The sequence below is a fragment of the Chiloscyllium plagiosum genome, unplaced genomic scaffold (genome assembly GCF_037043375.1).
Source record: "Chiloscyllium plagiosum isolate Xiang-an unplaced genomic scaffold, Cpla_swu_hap1 HiC_scaffold_27, whole genome shotgun sequence".
In the NCBI taxonomy this organism is placed as follows: Eukaryota; Metazoa; Chordata; class Chondrichthyes; order Orectolobiformes; family Hemiscylliidae; genus Chiloscyllium; species Chiloscyllium plagiosum.
This window is the reverse complement of record NW_028270165.1, coordinates 63845810-63867035: the sequence shown is the minus strand read 5'-3', so window position 1 is coordinate 63867035 and position 21226 is coordinate 63845810. Positions and strand designations below refer to the sequence as shown.

The window sequence follows — 21226 nt, the reverse complement described above, 5'->3', positions numbered from 1 at the left end:
AGCCACCTCGCGCTACAACTGCTCATTCACAAAAACAAACTCTCCTGTCTCGCTCTGCAGCTGCAGGGGGGACACTGCCACGTTTCCAGGAGCCCTGTCTACATTGGGAAAGCTCACGGCTCAATTTAAACAGATATTCCCACATCTAACGGAACGGCGTCATATCTAAAGGGGCAATCTGCATTTTAAAGGGACATGAATATTTGCGGAAATACCGTTAAAATGAAGAGATGTAAATGGACGAGATTACATTTCAAAGGGATGTGGCACATTCAAAGGGATATCTTAATATGTAAAGTGACGCAGTTATATCTAAATGAATCTACATTTCGAAGAGACGTTGCCCTATTTATAAGTAGAGACAATAGGTGTGAATTCTGTCTGTGTCGCAATGTTGAGTCAGACTGACATTTTTCTTAGAAAAGCTCTGCATTTAAATTACATTCTTGAGAAGGTAAGTTATAGATTCGGGTGTAGGTTAGGGAGGATTGGCCGTGCTAAGTTACCCATAGTGACCAGGGATGTACAGGTTAGGATGGCTTGGCCATGGAAATATGGAGTAAGGTTCAGAGGGCCAGAGAGGAATAGATGGGCTGAATGGCCTGCATCCACATTGTTGGGATTGTATGACCCTCCCCATAAAGTATCCATTTTATCTACATCTATCCTGTCAAGCCCCTTTCAGAATTCTACTGGTTTCAGTAAACGTATGCAGCACAGAAACAGACACTTCGGTCCAATTCGTCCATGCCGACCAGGATTCCAAACTAAACCAGTCCTACTTGCCTGCATTTGGCGCATATCCCTCTAAACCTTTCTATTCATGTACCCATCCAAATGCTGTTTAAACGTTGTAAATGTACCAGCAACTACCACATCGTCAGTAAGTTCATTCCACATACAAAGCCACCCTCTTTCAAAATGTTGCCCCTCCGGTTCCTTTTAAATCTCTCTCCTCACCTTAAGTAATATGCCCCCAAGTTTTGAGCTCCCCGATGCTAAGCTAGAGCCCTTTGCTATACAGCTTACCTCCAGTCCTGGCAACTTCCTGGTAAATCTTTACCGAACCCTCTGTGATAAGAATACTTCCGATTACAGGGCCACCAGAACGGTACTCAGTACTTTGAAAGTGGCCTCACCAACATCCTGTACAACCTCAACATGATGTCCCAACCCCTGTACTCAATGGTGTGAACAATGAATGCTATGCTGCTAAATGCCTTCTTAACTGCCCTGTCTACCAGTGATGCAACTTCTAACGAACTATGTACCTGAACACCACCCCCCCATGTCTGTCTGTTCTATAACATGACCCAGGGCCCTACCATTATCAGTACAAGTCCTGCCCTTTCTTGTATTAGCAAACTGCAACCCCTTGCTTGTATTAATACCTCTCTCACACATGCTCCCCCTCAGACACACACACACACCTATACCCCCCAATACTCTCTCAGGCTTATACTCCATCACACTCACACTTTACCAAGCATGTACACACTCTCACGCACAAACTCACATGCACCCACACACAATTCTATGGGGTGAATTTGTATTGGCAGAATTATATTTGCAGATGTATTCAATTTTGCTAAAAAAGCACACAATTTCCAGGCAGTCAATCCATGTAATATTTTATGAATTTGGAAATAGAACCAGTCTGACTCACGATTGGAAAACTGTCAGACTCAATTCTCAGGAAGAAAGTGAGGACTGGAGATGCTGGAGATCAGAGCTGAAAAGGTGTTGCTGGAAAAGCGCAGCAGGTCAGGCAGCATCCAAAGAGCAGGAGAATCGACGTTTTGGGCATGAGCCCTTCTTCAGCCCTATTCTGAAGAAGGGCTCATGCCCGAAATGTCGATTCTCCTGCTCCTTGGATGCTGCCTGACCTGCTGTGCTTTTCCAGCAACACATTTTCAGACTCAATTCTCACACCTTTAAATGCATTGTCTGAGCTGAGATGTCATCTTTTTTATAAAACCTTAAGTCATCTCAAGACTGTGACTTAAAAGATGTTCTGGCAGTTACACAATAATGAACCAATACCTGCACCCATTCGAAGAGATGAAAGACTTGACAGCAATCTAGGCTTGTTCAATATATTCCATCAGTTGCATGACACTGATCTTTTGATATACATTCTGTGTCTTACAATGCTGCTCCACAGCTACCCGATGAAGGAGCAGTACTCAGAAAGCTAGTGCTTCCAAATAAACCTGTTGGACAACAACCTGGTATTGGGTGATTTCTTTTTAACTTTATCAACCCAGACTAATACCGACACCTCCACATCATTTCTAGTGAACACAGCCCACACTTCCTGGTGCTGCCAGTAAACTTTACAATGCTGATGAAACAACGCAGTACCTGAAAGATTTACAATTTCTCACGATACTAGCTTCTCATTCACTGCTCCATCTGATACATGACATTGGAAACTCAGTGCAGGAGGCTGAAACGAAGGAGCAGCTTTAAACTAAAAACCTCTTGGAGCTCAAAGCTTTCAATGAGAGTCTGAGCCCGGCGGTAAGTTCAGGTAACCTTTATTGTGACTCAACTTAGTTACATCTTCAGATTCCCCCCTGCAAAAAGGCATAGACAAAGTAGCTGCTTTTTAAACAGCTCAAGATCAAAGCCCACACACACCCCACTGTCTTTACTATTGGGCAGCACCAGGTTGTAATTGGATCCTTGTTACAGCCGTAATCCAGAGGAAGTATTGCCTCACTCAGCAATTTCAACCCATACCCTGTATCCTGGTAAGTTTCTCCCTGCTCATTTGCCAGTGAGGAGAGGGCAGTGTAGAGTCAACCAGACTGCTGTGGGTCTGGAGTCATGTGTAGGCCAGACCGAGTGAAGGATGCAGATGGAACGACTGAATGAATACTCTCCCACAATGGCGGTTCCCTTTCCTAACAAGGGAGAGAGTGAATCAGATGGGGGCTTTCTCCCCCGCACCACCCACTCCCTCTGCCATCTGTCGTGGTGGGATTCAAACCCGGGAGTCCCCGGAACCGGATTGATAGTCCAATCGATAATGGCACTTGACCGTCACTCCTTCAATCCCCCTGCGATGGCACGTGAACTCGCTGGTGCTTCCGCAGGTGGGAGGAGCGGGCGAAGCCCTTCCCGCACTGAGAGCAGGTGAATGGCCTCTCGCCGGTATGGACCCACTGGTGCCTCAGCAGGGTGAAAGATGTGCTGAAGGCCTTCCCGCACTCGGGGCAGCTGAAGGGCCTCTCCCCCGTGTGGACCCGCTCGTGGCTCCGCAGGTGGGAGGAGCAGATGAAGCCCTTCCCGCACTGAGAGCAGGTGAATGGCCTCTCCCTCGTGTGGATGCGCTGGTGGATCAGCAGGGTGGAGGAAGTGCTGAAGGCCTTCCCGCACTCAGGGCAGGTGAACGGCCTCTCCCCCGTGTGGACCCGCCGGTGGGCCAACAGGGCAGAGAAAAACATGAAGGCCTTCCCACAATCTGGGCAGCTAAAGGGCCTCACCCCCGTGTGGTCCCGCTGGTGGGCCAGCAGGTGGGAGTAATGTCTGAAGGCCTTCCCGCAGTCGGTGCAGGGGAATGGCCTCTCCCCGGTGTGACTGCGCCGATGAGTCTCCAGGGCAGACGGGAAACGGAAGCCTTTCCCACAGTCGCCACACTTCCACGGTTTCTCCACGGGGCGGGATTCCTCAGGTTTCTCCATGGATGAAGCTTCAGCCACACACAATCGAACTTCCAGCCCCTTCCTGTCGTGAAATCCTCTTTCCAGGTCGTATAGCTGCTACACGCTCCACGCACAGTGCGCTGCAACAGTGGGGTCTCTCGTCCAGTCCCAGTGATGCTGAAAACATACTCACTCAGTCAGGAACCAAAAAGCTTTGATCCCTCTCAGAGAAATCAGTCGAAAATCGTTGCGGTCCTGGTGGACTGAGTGACTGTCAGACATTGACGGCGAAGTGAGGATCGCAAATGCTGGAGAGTCAGTCGAAAAATGTGGCACTGGAAAAGCACAGGGATGTCAGACAGCATCCGAGGAGCAGGAGGGTCAATGTTTTGGGCATAAGCCCTTCATCTGTTGATTGAGAAACTTCCGCCATCAGATCTTCAAATACGCTGTAGAAAGAGATGACAAAAGCCATCACTGTCAGTGCAGGGTAGAAATTCTGAACAAGCAATTCTACTTTCTGTGGAATATTCTTTTCTTTTATTATTCCACAAAATTGAAAGCACCATCCCACTCTCTCCCCCTCTGTTCTCACTCTGCTCTAACTAATTCCCCTGCAGGCGCTGATTCAGGATCTTACAGGGGCAGAAAAAGCAAAAACATCAAGACTGACATCTCTCTGAATTTTGATACCACCACCTGAAAGTTAATATCTTTCACAACATTGGGATCCTGCTGAGGGTGAGCAGGTCTGATTTTGGGAAGCAAATACAATGTGTGTCAATTCAGGGTGAACCTGCCACGCAGCTTCTTGAGGAACAACCAGACACAAAATGGTTAACATCCCTGGGAAGGAGAAGCAAAAGGAGACATCAACGTCTTAACACTGACACCAGAGAGAAATTGAATATACTGACACGGCAAACATTAGTGGAAAGCCAGAGTCATAGAGGTATACAGTACAGAAACAGACCCTTCGGTCCAACTCGTCTGTACCGACCAGATATCGTAAATCAATTTGGAACCGTTTGCTCACACGTGGCCCATAGCTGGGGTCATCCCCACCCCCCTGTCCTGAGACCTTGATGCCTCCAAGCTGACCTTCAAAGGTTCGGTTTTTCCCTCCATTCTTTCTCGGTTGTCTTTTGTAAGTTTTGAAAACTTTCCCAATCCTCTGAGTATAGGATTTGGGCAGTTGTGTTGTCGCAGTACAGGACATTGGTTAGGCCACATTTGGAACATTGTGCACAATTCTGGTTTCCTTCCTATCAGTAAGATGTTGTGAAACTTGAAAGGGCTCAGAAACATTTACAAGGATATTGCCAGGGTTGGAGAATTTGAGCTAAAGGGAGGCTAGGGCTGTTTTCCCTGGAGCGTTGGAGGCTAAGGGGTGACCTTTTAAAGGTTTATAAAATCATGAAGGGCATGGATAGGATAAATAGGCAAAATCTTTTCCCTGCGGTGGGGGGAAGGGGAGGTCCAGAACAAGAGGGCATAGGTTTAAGGTGAGGGGGGAAAGAAACAAAAGAGATCTGAGGGGCAACCTTTTCACACAAAGGGTAGTAAATGTATAGAATGAGCTGCAGGAGAAAGTGGTGGAGGCTGGTACAATTGCAACATTTAAAAGGCATCTGGATGGGTATATGAATGGGAAGAGTTTGGAGGGATATGGGCTAGGTGCTGGCAGATGGGACTAGATTGCGATGGGATATCTGGTCGGCATGGACAAGTTGGACCGAAGGGTCTGTTTCCATGCTGTATATCTCTATGACTAGTTGGACTTAAGGGTCTGTTTCTGTGCTGTATGACTCTGGAACTGTTCTGTACTGGTCTTAAAATCATGTTCTTGCCTTCCCCCACAAACATTCATTTCTTTGTTGTTCAAAAATCAGATGAACTCAGCCTTGAATCTATTCAATGACCCCCTAATTGCAGAAAGGCATCCCTACTTCTGAACTCAATTCCTCTTGCTAATATACCACTTGCCTTGCTGATTGCTTGCTGCACCTGTCTGACAACTGGCAGTGACTGGTGTCGGAGGACGCTGAGGCTCCTTTGTCCATCCACACATCGTTCCTGATGAAGGGCTCGTGCCCAAAAAGCCAACTGTCCTGCTCCTCAGATGCTGCCTAACCTACTGCTCTTCCAGTACCACACTTTTTGACCCTGATCTCCAGCATCTGCAGTTCTCACTTTCTCCACATCCAATTACATCTCCATTTAAACAATGCACTTCCTTTCTACTTTTTGTTTCCCACAGCAAAGGCTATAACTTCATATTGTGGTACTGCATTTGCCATGTGTTTGCCAGTTGTGGTCTTCTCTATATCGGGGAGAGCGAGCGCAAACTTGGGGAATGGTTCACTGAGCATCATATCTGGGTCCACAGAACCGACCAGAGTTCCCAGTCACCACCCATTTCAATTCTCCTTCCCACCCCCTTTCTGACATTACGATCTTTGGCCTCCTCTATTGCCACAACGAATCAAACCGCAAACTGGAGGGACAACATCTTAATAGAGAAGGAAGTAAGCAATAAATAATAGACCCCTACAGAGTGCTGAGGAAAAAAGGGACCTTACTGTCCAAGTTCAGAGATCCCCAAAGGTATCAGTACAAGTAAAACGGGGAATGAGGAAGGCAGCAGGATGGGTATGTGAATACGTGGGGTTTAAAGGGATATGGGCCAAGTGCTGATAAATAAGATAGATTAATTTCAGATATCTAGTCAGCATGGACGAGATGGACTGTTTCTGTACTGTACAGCTCTATGGCCATCCACTTCATTTTGAAATGTTTGCACTACCACTTGGAACATCCTGTTTGGGTCCAGAGAATGCCAGGTCCTGACATCTCCTTCCTCATGTCTCCTATGTATTTTAAATCAAAAATACCATTTTTATGTTCCTGGGTTAGTACTTTAAATACACAGACACATACAATATAATCAGAGTTTCTACTCGGTAGAGACAGTGATGATTTATTTCAACTTGCTAACAGGGTATCAGAAGGGGAGGATCTGCAGGCAGAAATCTTGGAAGAAATTCCATAACAAGATCTGACAGGGTCACTCAATATCATTGGGGGGTTGAATCTGGAAAGAGAAATCCATTCGACCTGCTTCAAAGAGGAACTACCAGTGAACTGAGCTTTAACTGGTTACACAGAATGAGTGTATGTGTCCCAGTGAACTGACAATGGGAAGGAGCTTTAACCAGTTACACAGACAGAGAGGGGCTGGGGCATTTATTTTACCCCTGGAGCATCAGAGCCTGAGGGGTGACTGTAGAGAGGTTTATAAAATCATGAGGGGCATAGATAGGGCAAATAGCCTAGGTCTTTACCCGCCAGTGTGGGGGAGTCGAAAACTAGAAGGCATAGGTTTAAGGTGAGAATGGAAAGATTTGAAAGGGACCTAAGGGACAACTTTTCACGCAGAGGGTTGTGCATGCGCAGAGGGTTATGCGATCCATATCTGCAGGCAAGACACGACTGACTCCAGCTGAGAGTCTCTCTGGTCACCGCCTCCGTACCCCTTGGAACGATTCGGCTCCCTTTCTCAGTCCACTTCCACTACATGACCGAAGCAATGATTGGTTATGTTCTTGCTCTAACTAATGTTATGCGTGCCTTTCACTCCCAGGAGCGTGGGGCCTACAGCGATGTTCCCTCCCTTTCAGCCTCGACACGGGTAGAGCCTGGTTCGTTGGTGCTCGTCAAGAACTGGACTGGCAAAGGTCTCCAACCTCGTTGGGATGGCCCCTTCCAGGTTTTACTTCCCACCCCTACGGCAGTCACAGTCACTGGGCACTCAGCTTGGGTCCAACTGCACCATTGTAAATTGATTGACCACACCAATCAAAAGGGGGGGAAGAGGAGGAGAGAATCCTGGAATCCCAAAAGGAGTGGACCCTGTCCATTTGGGTTTTTGAATTTTGCTGTTGTTCTAATGTTAATCTTATTACAGATACTTGAACTAAGAGGAGGGAGATGTGGGGGATCGCTTATCTCCTCACCTTTCTGATCACATGCAACATCCTGATGGGGAATGCCACGAAGAATGGATGCAACCAGGAATGATCAGAGATTATCCACCACCCATGCTGAGGAGATGTCGTCCAGTGCACCAGACCAGACGCCTTTGACGTGTTGTGGTGAAAGGGTTAAAATTGTGTCCCAATACATGTGTGAATCTAACCGAAAATGGAAGGTGTCGCTTAGTCCCGTGTGAATCTTATTATACACCTTCCCGTGTGAATAACCAGAATGGAATGTGTTTTTTAGCCTTGCTCTGCTACATGTGTGAATCTAACCGAAAATGGAAGGTGTCGCTTAGTCCCGTGTGAATCTTATTATACACCTTCCCGTGTGAATCTTCTTATCTGTATGTAACCAGAATGGAATGTGTTTTTTAGCCTTGCTCTGCTGTTCACATGAATGTTTATATCTGGAAAAGAGTATATCAGCTGGAAAAGTCTCCAGTTCGGTAGAGTCTGCTCCGGGGTTACGTTTAACCGCCGAGCGTGGGTTGTTGGCAACCGCTCTACGAGAACTGACGGCTCCCAGTTCCGGTAACATGTAGAGTGAGTATAAGCCAGACCCGTTGGTTGTGGCGACGCTGCGGGGAATAAAATGCCCATATTCTAGCAGACTCGCCTCTTGGTCGTTTGTTCTGTGTCAGACTACTCTCCTACGAACCTGACCTTGAGAATTTTTTAAAACACGTGTGGAACGTGATGACGATTGATTATTGCAATGGACTCTTACATCAGAAAGACCAGATGGTCCATCTGGACAGTAGAAATCAGTGAGAGTTACCATGTCGTTACCATGTTTTTTTGATTTTACCTGCAGACGCAAGCCTAGTCAGGATAAAAATGATCAACTCAGGAACACCATCCCTTTTTGCAGGTCGGGCCAACTCGTGAAAAGGGAAGCCTGATAGGGGAAACTCCTCAATCCACAAACAACTTATTTATACAGGCCCACAGAATGCTCTTCACCCCAGAGGCAGTAGTATGTTACTCCTCTCTATCGGGAGATGACTTACTTGCCCCATCTCCAGTCCCCAATTCCATTCTATTCATCAGACTTCCTCCTGCCGACCCTGCGAAGAGAAATATCACTTTCCAATACCTCCGATCTGTGTATACAAACAGCTGGTGTAACACTGGCTGGGGTACAGCAGGCCTTATGCGGCACATGGACCTGGAACGGAACCCTTCCCTTGTGCATTTATAGGCCTTTTCTCTTTTCAGAATCTAATACTGTCACCAAGACCATGTACAATAGAGCTAAGGGAGAGCCCAATGGGAACAGCATTCTGAGGACCATTGTCTCCCATACAGTGCGAGTGCTCGAGTCACTTGGCCCATTTGTTTTTTTACAGAGCTCAAGCAACTCCTCTTGCAAAAGGTCGACCCTTTCCTCCTGTCGACCCGACCAGACCCCCTGCTGTAACATTTCAGTAACCTATTTTGACAAACTCTCCCTAATATACACCAAACCAGACTATTATTTCTTCAGCTAAGGTAAAGCTACCAACTTCCTTGTCCTGGATGGCAAAGATGTCCCTCATAAGGTCACTATCGGAGCCCTTGTTCCCACAACAGTACCTTGTCCTGGCCAGTGGACAAGTTGATGAAACCTACATCTGAGGAGGATGCAGAGGTCAGTCTCAGCCAACCTTGCTCCAACTGGAAGGATCCCAAGGGACTGGGTGACAATACAGGGCACCCGATAGTCTGGAGAATCCAGAGTACCCTGAGGTTGGAAGGATTGGCAGGGGTGACAAGTCAACAGAACTGCAATTCCCTCTTTTGCGGCCTGACCGTTTGAGGAAATAAGACTAAAGAGGCTTTGAAACAGAGTAAACTGGGATTATCAGACCTGTGTCTTTACTCTGTGCAGAATCGGTAAGCCTTAGACTATATACTTGCCCAGGAGGGTGAGGTCTGCACCATTGTCCAAGATAAATGCACTATGGGCATTCCCAATCTCACTGGCAATTTTAACTAAAATACAAGCAGAGATCCAGGCATTCCTTGACAGAATGACTGAAGGGACTAGTTGGGGAAACTGCAGATCGGGCTGATGGTACAATTGGCTTATCAATTTAGCTATGTTTGTTTGTCGGTATTGGTATTGTTAGGTATTTAATTGCTAGGCTTATGAGGTCCCTTAGTGATATAGATTTGCCCCAGAAGATGCTCCTTTTGCGATCCGATGGCTCACCCACACGTGTCGATGGCGATGATAAATATGACCAGATGAGCTGCGAAGATGGTGGTGCCGCTCTGCAGGATGTTGATGGCTGGACCACCTTGAAGGGCATTCGTTTGGATTAGCCTTCTCTTTCAGTGATCTCGGTGCAATCAAAGGGAGGAATGAGGGTGTGGGCATCTGGGTGAGAAAGTCTATAGTCTTCAAACTTGCCTTTAAACATTCAGACTAAAATGTAATGCTGAATTATTGAATACATTTACTGCACTAGAAAATAAACAGGCAGGAAGGCTCAGAAAGAGGAGTGAACTTAAAGATAGGGACACCTGGGCTCACCAAGTGATAACAGGATGCTGTGAGGCAATTAAGAACGTTTGCCTCAGCATCGGTGAATCTGTGTGAACAGGACACCAAGTGATAACATTCACAGCCGTTCCCTTGTGAAATTAATGATAGTCTTTGAATCTGACCCTGAAACAAGACTCGGTACTATCCATAGCTGTGTAATTAATGGTTGGATCCTGTCCATTATAATGGATTCTTACTACCCTTTGCAAGCGGGGCATTCACAAAATAAATCTTTGCTGTCTTGAGAGTTCAAAAGGATACGAGAGAGAGAGACCATTTTATTGCTGAGGCTGTTGAATCCCGTAGAGAATTAACTCTTAGTACTTATCTGCTATGGATTGAATTGAATTGCATTTTGGGATGTTATGATGAGAGGTTTTTATTCCAGGCTTCCAAAGAGTATGATCTCCAGGGCAAACCAAGAGAGAGGCTTTACAGGTCTGAATTCTCAAAGGATTCCCTGGGCCACCTCAAATCTCCACTTTAACATGGGAGGTAGGACAAAATGGCTTCTGCTTGGCTAACTCGGTGGGACTGAGTCAGGCAGATACTCACGACTCAGAACAAACAAGAAACCACAGACTTATGTCAATCCAGTGAAAAAAACTGCAAATGCAGAAGTAACAAATGTGAACCTAACCATCAATCGCAGAAGTAACGGTTTAATCCTAACCACCAGACAGGACAAATACGATTCCAAGAACAGGTTGTCTACAAGAAATTATGATAGATTAGATTATATTCTCTACAGTTTGGAAACAGGCCCTTCAGCCCAACCAGTCCACACTGACCCTCTGAAGAGTAACCCACCCAGAACCATTTTTCGTCTGACTAATGCACCTAACACCATGGGCAATTTAGCATGGCCAATCCACCTGACCTGCACATCTTTGGACTGTGGGAGGAAACCGGAGCACCCGGAGGAAACCCACGCAGACACGTGGAAAATGTGCAAACTCCACACAGATGGTCACCCAAGGCTGGAATCGAACCTGGGACCCTGGGGCTGTGAGGCAGTAGTGCTAACCACTGAGCCACCGTGCCGCCCTAGGCTAAGTCAAAAATGCATGAGGACCTTGCGGGATCCGATTGGTTGTTACTATGTGATCATGCTCAATGTCTGACTCTAAACAATGTACATAAGTTCTATACAAATTCTGTAAAAGTTGGCGGATTCTTTTGGCACTCTAGGAGTACTCATCGGTGGCCCAGTGGTTAGCACTGCTGCCTCACAGCACCAGGGGTCCCAGGTTCAATTCCAGCCTCCGGGGGCTGGCTGTGTGGAGTTTGCATATTCTCCCTATGTCTGCATGGGTTTCCTCCAGGTGCTCTGGTTTCCTCCCACAATCCAAAGATGTACAGTTTGGTGAATTGGCCATGCTAAATTGCCCATAATGTTAGGTGCATTAGTTAGAGGGAGATAGGTCTGGGTGAGCTACTCTTCAGAGGGTCGGTGTGGACTGGTTGGGCCGAAGGCCCTGTTTCCACAATGTTGGGAATCTAATCTAATCCTTCTGGGCTGATCAGAGTCTACTGACCCGGCTGTATCAAAGAATAAACTATTGCTTGTATGATTGACAAAAGAGTCATTTCCAGTTGTGTTTATTGACCAATCCCAGAAATCCGAAGATCCGGACAGCAGTCCAGATCAGAACAACCAGATAGGAAATGGTTAATGTCCCCAGGATGTGGGGAGCAAAATAAGACACCAAGGCATTAACACCAACACCAGGGAGAACCTGAACATACAGACGTGACAAACATTAGTGGCAAGCCAGAATCACAGATGTACAGCACAGAAACAGTCCCTTCAGTCCATGCTGACCAGATATCCTAAATCAATCTAGTCCCATTTGCCAGCACTTGGCCCATGTCTCTCTAAATGTTTCCCAACATATACCCATCCAGATACCTTTTAAAGGTTGTAATTGTACCAGCAGTCACCACTTCCTCTGGCAGCTCATTCTTTACACACACCACTCTCTGTATATAGGAGTTGCCCCTGAGGTTTCTTTTAAATCTCAGCCTCACCCTAAACCTATGAGCAATCCCAGATCAAAGATCTTGTCTATTTACCCTCGTCATGCCCCACATTATTTTATACAAGGTTGTAGGGTCACCCCTGTGGGATATAGGTAAAGCAGTGTTACTTCTGCAGCCATAATTGCTTCTGCAAAGTAAAAGAACTAACGCCAGGGTATAATTGTTTCAGCCAAGAGTGGAGTTAACAAGAATGAAAGCTATGTGAAGGAAATATATAATTGCTTTTGTATTAGCTAAAATGTGCATACATGAAATGTGCCTGCAAACAATGGAAGATGTTACAGACAGATAAGGTGCTGTGAGGGGAGGGGGTGTAGGTTAAGCTAGATATGCTCGTACAAACAGTTATAAGCATCTGTTTCCTGCTTCTGCAAAAACAAAAAACACACAATCAAGGAGATCAGAAGGCTCAGTGTCGGCGAAAAATGGGAGGAAATGTTGCTTTCGCAAACACGGAAGCAGCTGGCAGTGAAAGAGGATATACGCTAACACTTTGTTCACGCACAAGGCCGGATAAGGCAAGAAATAGATAAGAGTAATGGGCGCCACCGGGAAAGAATGGAGGGACAAACCGATCTTTTGAGGGTCTGCTCCCTCCCTGGATTCACTCCAGTTGCTACAAGTGACCAATTTCCCCTCCTCCCATCTCTGTCTCCCTCCCAGGATGAAGAGTCGTCCTGAGGGCGGGAGATTCACTTTGAAACTGACAGGGCCACTTCCGCGTTGTGGCGTCACAAAGGAACTAGGGGCGGGGCGAGAAAAAGTGACGGTACAGAGCGCGGGGCGAGTCCTTCAGCGGGCCGCCTCACTGCGCATGCGCTGCCCCAGCAGCAGACGGGGAGGACAACTCACTTTCCAAAACCCCTCCCTTCAGAGAATCCCCACAGTGTGGAAGCAGGCCACTCGGCCTCACCGACCCTCCCAAGGGTCACCAACCCACACCCATTCCCCTACATTTAACCCTGAGTTATGCACCTTACCTGCATACTACGCCTAATTTAGCATGGCCGATCCACCCTAACCTGCACATCCCTGGGCACTATGGGTATTTCAGCATGGCCAATCGACTTTAGATTAGGTACTGGAAAAGCACAACAGTTCAGGCAGCAACCGAGGAGCAGAACAATCGATATTTCGGGCAAAAGCCCTTCATCAGCAATAGAAGCAGTGTGCCTGCAGGGTGGTGAGATAAATGAGAGGGAGAGGGAGAGGGGGGTGGGTGGAAAGTAATATAGAGTACAATAGGTGAATAGGGGTAGGGATGAAGGTGATAGGTCAGACAGGACGGTGGAGTGGCCTGTTCGGATCCGAACTCTGCTTGATTAAAGGTGGTCCAGAGTCCGTGTAGGATGAGTTGGTTACAGAGGCAGGCACTGAGGAAGCAAATGTGGCTGTGGTAGCGAGTCTGTTTCAGGACATGGTTGAAGAGCTTCAGGGCAGAGGAAATGACCTGGGAGTTGCAGTGGGAGAGGGATTCCCTGAGATTCTTGTAGAGAGAGGAGGAAAACTTCTTCAATGCAGACATCCTTGCAAGAGGATTCACTGTAGGGTTAAAATCAACTCGGTAAAAACAAGGACTGCAGATACTAGAAACCAGATTCTAGAATCACACAACTCCAGATTGTAGTCCAACAAGCTTCTTTAGAAGCAGTAACTTTTGGAGTGCTGCCTCTTCATCAGGTGGTTGTGGAGGATAAGATCCTAAGACACAATTTAGAGCAAAACATTCCAGCGTCCTGCCACTGAAATGGTATATTGAACAAACCTGGATTGTTAAGTCTTCCACCTTTTCAAATAGGTTGCAGGTCTCATTACAATGTAAATCCCAGAATTTCTTGTTGTCACCTTTGAGATAACAAGGTTTTATAGCAAAAGCTCACACTCAGCTCAGACAATGCATTAAAGGTGTGAGGTCAGAGTCTGCCTGTATCCCAAACTTGAGTCAGACTGGTTCTATTTCCAAAGTCAAATTTACAAACTATTACATGTATTGACTGCCTGTAGATTTTTGCTTTAAAAAATGCACATAGAATGTATCTGCAAATATACATCCCCACACACACACACACACACAAACAAGTTTGTTGGGTGAATTTGTAGTTGCAGAATTATCTTACTTTGCTCAAAAACTGCATGAATCCATGTAAGATTCTGTAACTCAGTTTAACCATTGCGCCACAGACAGTCGCACACAGGGGAGCTCACACCTTCAATACATTATCTGGACTGACGCGACACCAATTGGTAAAGTTCACTTGAGTATTTAACTATTTTGAAAGGTTTTGTGATTTACATTTGAAAGAACTGAATCTATCATGGTCATTTGAACAGATGAGAATCTTAACAAACAATCCAGGTCTTTTTCAATATATAATTTCAGTTACATCACACTATAAACTGTTGCTATAAATTCTGTGTCTTACAATCTTATATTCCACAATCCCCTGATGAAGGAGCTGCACTCCGAAAGTTAGTGCTTCCAATTAAACTTGTTGGACAGAATTCCTCAAGTAGGGCACCATACGAATCCTGGGAGACTGCTATTTCTTGTTTACTTCATAATGAACAAACATTAAGCACGATCCCCTATTTATTTCTAATTTTGTTTCATTTTTCTTGTTTTATTCCCTGCGATGATGTGGGAGAATTGTTAGATTTGGGTCAGCCATTTGGTCATATATTAAAGCCTGGAAACCATTTTGAATCTCAGCTTAGTGCCTGCTTGCTAAAGCTTGTGTTTCCCAGGCTCAGCGGAGACGGTTGGCCTTGCAGCTGTACTGCTTCTGATAAACAAATTCTTTCCTGACATGGGGCTTTAATTCCATCCCCCACAGTTGGCGAGTCAGGCAGTTAATTCCCTGGTCCTCTCAGGTCACCAGCCGATATCCTTTGAGAGATGAAATATCGAGGGTGGTTGCTGCTTTTGTTGTGTCCAAAATAAAGAGGAAAGCTGGCCAGGAACAAAAGTGCTATTAGAAATGTTGATACAATTCTCACTACTCAGCCACAAGATACTAGTGAGAGGACTCAACAGGGTCCTGGCGTCTGGATGTAATACTGCTGAGAGCACTTGTGCTTTACAAAGTTAATAAAAATCAATTTGCTTACCCCAGGGTTTTGAGAGGTGAAACCCTATTTGATAAGCCCTGGACCCACACTGAGGTCCGTGGCATGCTTCAAGATGCCCCCAATCTGTTCGAGTGCCCAACATTAGTTTTAATTGGCGAGTAGAAATCTGAAGTATAATTGCTCGCTTCAGGATGTCCAGACTTGAATGAATTTGGCATACAGGACACATTGGGCAACCATTAAACACTCCGTTGTATTTCCCCGGGTTGTAGACTCATGCAGAGACACAAACAACTTGTGTTGAAAACAGTGTTTGATTTGCAAATGGAACAGCTGAGAGGGATTTAGAGTTTGCACACTTGGTTAAGCAACAATGTGTCACAGCCAGGATTTATGAGGCTCAACTCCCTAACTTGGGCTGCTTTAGAATGTGAGTGCCTCATTAGCCTTGGAAGGAAGGAAGGAATAAACAAAAGCTGACAAACTGAGATATGAAGAAAGTTGGAAAATGTTACAGAGAGACACACACAGGCAGAAGTTTTCAGGAAAGTTAACACTTCATAATCTGGTTTCAATGCACATTAGCCTGGGTATGGTACTGATATCACAGGGGCCTCAAGGGTAATCCCTCAATACTCAAACCAAAATGTGGGTGACCTCTGCCGGACTGGATTGTGTTCATTCTGCCTATTTCAGTTGATGATGGTCATTATTGTTAACATTCACAAACCTGGTGGTACCCAGATTTTCAGAAAGCAGCCAGGAAAACATCTGAAGCGTGTTTAATTTGTAAACAAACAAGATGCATACTCTAAGAGGGATGCCCTGTGTTTGTTCACCACCTCCTTGCTTGAACGGCCTTTTTTAATTGTCTACAGCTTGCTTATATAGAATCACCTCGTGTACATTGTTATGAATATTGTCTAATAAGAGTAGATGTATTTAGTAGATGAATCAAAACCATCTCAATGACCGAAACAGCTGACACTGGATTGTTGGACAAGTGGGAAATATTTGCATTAGTTAACCAAAACACTTCAAAGTTTACAGTCACGGGTACGGCAAGTCGAAGAATTCAGAGCGGGGCATATTGGAGCCTGCTTCCCCGGGCAGAGAATTCCACAGATACACTACTCTCTGGGAAAAGCAGCAGCCCTCACTTCCTCCTCCTCATCTCTGTCCTGAACCTACTCCCCCAAAGCTTGAGGCCTAGTCTCAGCCACCAGCAGAAATGACTGGATAGGGTAGGGCTTCATCCTGTCAGTGCAATGAATTCCCACTTTACACGAAAATCCCGGATGTACTCACTTAGTTGCTTGCTGTCTCACAAATGAAAGATTTCATTGTAACTTCTTCCGGTCCCAGTAAGGGCAAAACATCTTTGAAAGCTGCTCTGAAAACCCAGTCTTCACAACCACATTTCTGTTTTCACCGAAGACAGTTAGAGTCATACACCACACAAACAGATCCTTCAGCCCAACTCGTCTATGCCAACCATATATCCGAAATCAATCTATTCCATTTGCCAGCATGTGGCCCATATTCCTTAAAACCCTTCCTATTCATATACCCATCTAGATGCAGAGGGATGTGGGTCAAATGTTAGCAAATGGGACAAGATTAATTTTGAATTTCTGGTCGGCATGGACGAGTTGTACCAAAGGGTCTGTTTCCGTGCTATATGACTCTAATCTTCTTCGGTGAAAGCAGAAGTGTGATTGTGAAGGCTGGAGCTTCAGAGCAGCTTTCAAAGATGTTTTGCCCTGAATGGGAGCAGAAGAAGTTACAATGAAGTATTGCATTTGTGAGAAAGCAACTGAGTGAGTAACTACATCCGGGATTTTGATGGAAGGTGGGAATTTGTTGCACTGTGGGGATGAAGCCCTACCCTATTCAGTCATTTCTGCTGCTGGATGAGACCAGGCCTCAAGATTAGGAGGAGCAGATTTAGGACCGAGATGAGGAGGAACTGCTTTTCCCAGAGAGTAGTGAATTTATGGAATTCTCTGCCCATAGAAGCAGTAGTGGCATTTTCACTCAGAGAGACCTTGGAGTGCAGGTTCATAGCTCCTTGAAAGTGGAGTCACAGGTCGATAGGATAGTGAAGATGGCGTTTGGTATGCTTTCTTTTATTGGTCAGAGTATTGAGCACAGGAGTTGGGAGATCATGTTGCAGCTGGTCAGGACATTGGTTAGGCCACTGTTGGAATACTGCATGCAATTCTGGTCTCCTTCATATCGGAAAGATGTTGTGAAACTTGAAAGGGTTCAGAAAAGATCTACAAGGATGTTGCCAGGGTTGGAAGATTTGAGCTATAAGGAGACACTGAACACGCTGGGGCTGTTTTCCCTGGAGTGTCAGAGGCTGAAGGGTGACCGTATAGTGGTTTATAAAATCATAAAGGGGCATGGATAGTATAAATAGACAAAATCTTTTCCCTGGGGTGGGGGAGTCCAGAACTAGAGGGCATAGGTTTAGGGTGAGAAAGGAAAGATATGTAAGAGACCAAAGGGGCAACTTTTTCACAGAGGCTGGTGTGTATATGGAATGACCTGCCAGAGGAAGTTGTGAAGACTGGTGCAATTGCAACATTTAAGAGGCATCTGGATGGGTATATGAATAGGAAGGGTTTGGAGAAATATCGTTTGGGTGCTGGCAAGTGGGACAAGATTGGGTTGGGATATCTGGTCGGTATGGGACGGGTTGGACCAAAGGGTCTGTTTCCATGCTGTACATCGCTATGACTCTAAACTCAAATACACAGTTGAATGGGTATTTGCAATGATAGGGGAATGAAGGGTAGCTGGGACAATGCAGGGAGGAGGAGCTGAGTTGATGGATAGATCAGCCATGATCTTAATGAATGGTGGAGCAGGCTGGAAGGGCCAAATGGCTGACTCCTGCTTCTATTACTATGAAACTATAACCCTGCATTTCCCATGGCTAACCCACCTAACCTGCACATCCCTGGACATTCTGGGCAATTTAGCATGGCCAATCCAAATCAAGGCTGGTGAGCAATGTAGTGATGTGGGAAATGAACATCAGAGAATGATAGAAAGGGACAAGGGGAGTAAATATACCAGCAATCAAAACTGGATTTTAACGGTCACAAAAATTGAAACTAAAAAACAGTGTGTCTGAATGTGTGCTACATTGTAACAAAAGTGAATGAATTGACTGCACACATTGAAGAGAATAATTATGATCTGAGACTCCTTACAGAGACATGGCTTCAGGATGACAAGGATTGGATCCTGAATATGGAGGGGATAGTCAGATGGGAAGCGAGGTAAAGGTAGAGGGTTGGCACTGCTAATCAAAGCACAGATCACAGGGTCGTCTGGTGTCAGGTCCTGATTCCTCTGTCCTCTGTTGATCTCCCTGTTCCCTATTACACCTTCTGGAACAATAAAACATTCAGTAATCAAGCTCCAACCCACAATCTCCCAGCCGGTCAACCATCCAGGCACAGAGTGTAGTCATAACAGGGAATTAAACAAGAAAAATGAAACAAAATTAGAAATAAATAGGTGCTTATGCTTAATGTTTGTTCATTCGGAAGTAAACCAGAAATAGGGCTCTCCCAGGATTCTCATGGTGCCCTACTTGGGGAATTTTGTCTCCCTTCCATCTAACTATTAGCACCCAGCTATGATTTACAACAATATTTACACCAACAGAAATAAAGCATCTGGTATCAAATAGGCAGAGGGATACTGATGTAGATTTTTTATTCTCTTTCATGCAAATACACACACACGTCCATGGGAGTGAATTTGTATGTGCAGGTTCGGGGGGGGCGGGGGGGGGGGTTGGCTATGCCAAATTACCCATAGTGCCCAGGGATGTGCAGGTTGTGGAGGGGGGGAGGGTTAGCCTTGCCAAATTACCCATAGTGCCCAGGGATGTGCAGGATCGTCGAGGTAAATGTACAGCAACAGGGTGTAGGGGAATGGGTGTGGGTGGGTTAACCTTCAGAGGGTCGGTATGGAGTCTTTGGGCCCAGTGGCCTGCTTCCACACTGTGAGGATTCTCTGAAGGGAAGGGGTTTTGCAAACTGTGACACGCCTCTTGATATGTTGATGTCACAGCAGGGAAGTGGCCCTGTCCGTTTGAGTGAATCTCACTGTCTGGGCAACTCTTCATCCTGGGAGGGAGACAGAGATGGGAGGAGGGGAAATCTATTCACTTGTAGCAACTGGAATGAATCCAGGGAGGGAGCAGACTCCGCAAACTCAGGTATGTGTCTTAGTTACCCGGGTGAGAAGGGACGGAAGGATCGACGTTGGGAAGGCGGGAAGAGTAGATATCTTTTCTGTTTTGATGCTTAAAATGCACCCAATTCCCACAAGTAAGTGCAACAGGTACAAGTACAGCACATTCAATATTCCTCATTGCAGCTTCAAGCCGGTTATGCATCCTCTGTTCTTCCTGCGCCTTGGCTCCAGCACATTCAGCTTCCTTCCATCATTCCCATCCCCCTGCCCTGGTGTTCCAAGCTGACCCGCAAAAGTTCGGTTTGTACCTCCATTCTTTCGCGGTTGTCTTTTGTGGGTTTTGAAAACTTTCCCAGTCCTCTGAGTATTGGAGTTGGAAGGTTACGTTGTGCACTCTCCAGGACATTTGTTTGGTTACTTTTGGAGTATCGTGTGCAGTTTTTGTCTCTCTGCTAGAGGAAGGATATTGTAAAACCTGAAAGGATTCAGATAAGATTGACAAGGATGTTGTCAGGGTTTGAGCTGAACAGAGTGGAGCTGTTTTCTGTCGAGCGCCAAAGGCTGAGGGTGACCCTACAAACGTTTATAAAATCATGAGAGGCATGGATAGGGTAAATAGACAAGGTCTTTTCTCTGGCTGGGTTATAGATTCAGGGTGAGGGTGAGATTTCAAAGGAACCTAAGGGGCAACTCCTATATTCAGAGGGTGCTGTATGTAAGGAATGAGCTGCCAGAGGAAATGGTGATGGATGGTACAATTACAGCAATTAAATGGCATCTGGATGGGTATATGAATAGAAAGGGTTTAGAGGACATAGGCCAAGTGCTGACAAGTGGGACTGGATTAATTTAGAATACCTGGTTGGTACTGATGAGTTGGACCAAAGGGTCTGTTTCTGTGCTGTACATCTCTATGACTCTGGCTTTCCACTAACATTTGCCACGTCAATAGGTTCATTTTCTCTAATGTCGGTGTGAATGCCTTGATGTCTCATTTTGCTCGCACCTTCCTGGGGACGTTAACCATTTCGTGTCTGGTTCTTCCTCAAGAAGCTGCATTCCCGATTCACCCTGAATTGACACCCTTTTTTTTGCTTCCCAAAATCAGACCTGCTCACTCTCAGCAGTATCCCAATGTTGTGAAAGATATTTACTTCCAGGTGGAATTATCCAAAATGCAGAGAGATGTCAGTCTTGATGTTTTTGCTTTTCTGCCCCTGTAAGATCCTGAATCAGCACCTTCAGGGGAATTAGTTAGAGCGGAGTGAGAACAGAGGGGGAAGAGAATGTGGGAGTGCTTTCAATTTTGTGGAATAACAGAACACAAGAATATTCCATAGAAAGTAAAATTGCCTATTCAGAATTTCTACCCTGCACTGACAGTGATGAGCTTTGTAATCTGTCTTTACAGGGTATTTGAAGATCTGAAGACGGAAGTTTCAAAATCAACAGATAAAGGCCTTATGCCTGAAACGTTGACTCTCCTGCTCCTCAGATGCTGCCTGACCTGTTGTGCTTTTCCAGCGCCGCACTTTTCAACTCTGAGTCTCCAGCGTCTGCAGTCCTTATTTTGACGTCAATGCCTGACAGTCACTCAATCCATCGGGACCGCAACAATTTTCAACTATGAGTCTGTGAGAAGGAGCAAAGCTTTTTGGTTCCTGTTTGAGTAG

The 21226-nt window shown here is 45.8% G+C and overlaps 4 protein-coding genes across 5 annotated transcripts in view; 2 read left to right on the top strand and 2 right to left on the bottom strand.

Moving 5' to 3' along the window:
* The window catches only part of LOC148144448 (uncharacterized), a 677410-nt gene that overhangs the window by 215496 nt on the left and 440688 nt on the right, over positions 1 to 21226 (top strand). The window lies entirely within an intron of this gene.
* LOC148144457 (uncharacterized) overlaps positions 1 to 21226 on the top strand; it is a 309257-nt gene that overhangs the window by 224076 nt on the left and 63955 nt on the right. The gene's annotated exons all lie outside the window — the stretch shown is intronic.
* The window catches only part of LOC122558179 (uncharacterized), a 231148-nt gene that overhangs the window by 177448 nt on the left and 32474 nt on the right, over positions 1 to 21226 (bottom strand). The window lies entirely within an intron of this gene.
* The window catches only part of LOC148144458 (uncharacterized), a 42287-nt gene continuing 24735 nt past the window's right edge, over positions 3675 to 21226 (bottom strand). The window contains exon 3 of the mRNA XM_087974779.1: positions 3675 to 4099. The gene's annotated coding sequence lies outside the window, so the exon portion shown is untranslated. The remainder of the gene's footprint in view (positions 4100 to 21226) is intronic.